Here is a 2,812-nt window from a genome sequence, read left to right on the forward strand (position 1 = left end):
TTTATTTATACACCAACCAATCATACTTTTATTCCAAATATTTTTAAAAGGAAGAGCAATCACCTTTTAAATAGTTACAAAGAACTATAAAAAAACTCTCAAGTCTAGAAAGAATCAATCTTTCATCATAAAAATTAAAATATGAAAGCACTTGAAAATCTATAATCACTTAAATAGTAACATACATGCACACACACACACACAGTCGTATACAATGGATTGCCTTCATCAACATGTTGGCATCACAAACATTAATCTTCTGATGTGCTATAAACACTATGTTTACATGAAAGTCTGAAGTTTAGCTAAGATTCAATTTAAATAGTAGTAAATGAGTATGAACAGAAATCAAGAGAAGGTCTTAAATAGGAAAAAATAATCCTTGAAGTCTCTTAAACATCAAGGTGCTGTCCCAATTTTGTTTTAAGATGGGAACCATCCTCCATTCTTCCTTATGTTTCCAGACCAGGGATGAACTTAAAAATTTTTATGAGAATTGATGTTTTGAAGAGTCACTGGATACAAAATAACAAATAGTGGCCTATCCTGCTGCTTATTTGGAACCTGCTGCAGTGGGTATAAGGCTGTCCAGCTGTTGAAGAAGTCCTATATTAATCAACGCTCAGAACGCTTGTTCTTTACAAGTACCTAGAACCGCTTTCTTTAATCCTTTGTCAAAGGGGTCTCCTTTACAGTTTTTCCCCCAGATCTGTGTCTTCTGTTCTCTTTCACCCAATGCTTTCTGATATGCAGATGGAAGATCCCCAGGTATCTCTGTGGTGTCCCCTACCATTTAGAAGGGAATAATAAATATAGTGGATTCAGAAGGTGGTGAGAGCTGGAACACACTTGTGCTGCTATTCTTTCTACACACAATTATTGGATTATTTCAATAATTAGGCACCGTAGCAAGGCCTGTCCAGGCCAAATGGTCCTCTAGCATCAGGTAGTGAGTATGAAAAGTGACAAAAGTTACTCTCTGATTCCCAGAGAGAATAGTGGGCAAGTAGGCGTCAGAATATTAAAAAATGTAACCTGTGGTTGAAGAGATAGACAAATGATGGCAAACAGCAATGACTTCAATGTTGTCACAGCTATAGAGGTGAAGAGCAGTCTCTATGGGCCCAAGACAAAGGTGCTATTTCTGTACTTCCCAATTGTCACAGATTTCAAGGGACAGCGAAGACATATAAAAGATTTCATTGCAGTGATGAATCTTGACATGTGCCCCCGCCAGGCCAGAGTATCTGAGCTCTTGGCCAGTTTCTGCTTGTAAATCTGGCTCATCACCACCAGGGGCGCATTCTAGGGGCCATGTGACTATTTCAGGCAATCTTAGCTCTTTTGGTTGTAACTTCAACTTGATAAGCCCAAGACAATTTTTTTTTTCCTGACTTGAGGCAAGCAGATGTATCAAATGGAGTCCCAGTTAAACAGGCTCTCAACCAAGCTTCCAGTTTGTAGAAAGAGAAAGTCTTGGCAATCTTTGAGAAGTCATTCTCTGCATGCAGGGGTTGTCACGGTGCAAGTTCATGAAGTGGATAGATCTTCCTGGCTGTACTCACTGTGCCTTCAGTAAGAAGGCTGTACTCACTGGGCACCACAACAGCTTCCTGAATGATGAGACTATTATGAGTTGAGTGGAATGATGTAGTGAGTTCTTCTGGATCTAAAAGCAGCTCAAGGAGATCTGACAGATGATCAGAGACAAAAGCTTAGTGACTATAATCTTTCCAGTTTTTATTATGACAGTTGGATTTTTTTGTCAGGTCAGGAGACTGAGATCTGCTTCTGGGACTAGGCCACTCTTCTTCAACCAAACATATCCTCAGGGAAATCTTTCATTTAACTGTTGTATGTATAAAAACAGCAGAAATTGTAGAGTGTTCACTGAAAACTGATTTCTCTGCTTTTCAACTTCATCTTCAAACATGCAGTTGGAGAGAACTTTAGACCACTCCAGGATCTCCTCAGGTGTCCTCATAGAAAGACTTATCAAATATTACAAAGTAAATCCATGCCAGATCCTTAGCTAACTGCTGCTTCCCAAATGTAGTATGCCTTCACACAGACTAGTAGAACCATGGGTAAGCACCCTCTGTGGCTGTGGTTTGCACATAGGTGACTATTTTCCTGAGATAATGAAGACTGAACTTGAATGGAGGAGGGACCTGCAAGGCACCTAGTATAAAGGGTTCTGTTTTACCCAGAGAACTCCTGACTGATCCATATCCTTTCTAAGAACATCTGGATGAAAAGAATTCTTTGTATACCTGCAAAAACAGTAATAGGTCCCCCACACCTCTCCTCACGCCCTTCTCACCCTTCACCTTTAGCCCTGTACCTCATGATATAATTTTAATCAGAAACCCATAAAGTCAGATGGACAATCATCAATTTAGTGCATTTTTGAATCATTGAGGTAGTATGAATACTTACGGAAAAAAACCTCAATGTATGTAAATGTACTCTAAAAAAGACAATAATCTAATATCAAATATCAGGTAGGATTGAAGGACAAGTACTATATATTCAATGTGCAAAAACCTTTCAGAAATAAATAAGAGCACTGATACTCAGTTGAAGAGAGAATTAAGAGGTATGAAATTCTTGGAACAACTAAAATGAAAAAGTTACAATATTTAACTCTCCCAATAATTATATGTACAAACTTGAATAAAAGCATGACATCATTTGTTTTCAAAATAATAGAGATAAAAAGGACATTAGAGAATGTTGATGAGAGTATCAGAACTGGTAATGCTCAATTATAGGTAGGTTTTTTGGAGCTGGACTGCCTTTCTTCAAGTCT

General features: G+C 38.2%; 1 pseudogene; it reads right to left on the reverse strand.

Annotated features, from left to right (window-relative positions):
• Window positions 1-541: 541 nt before the first annotated feature.
• LOC114093180 (TBCC domain-containing protein 1 pseudogene) lies at window positions 542-2,230 on the reverse strand (annotated as a pseudogene).
• Window positions 2,231-2,812: the final 582 nt, after the last annotated feature.

Source organism: Marmota flaviventris, chromosome 8 (genome assembly GCF_047511675.1).
Source record: "Marmota flaviventris isolate mMarFla1 chromosome 8, mMarFla1.hap1, whole genome shotgun sequence".
NCBI lineage: Eukaryota > Metazoa > Chordata > Mammalia > Rodentia > Sciuridae > Marmota > Marmota flaviventris.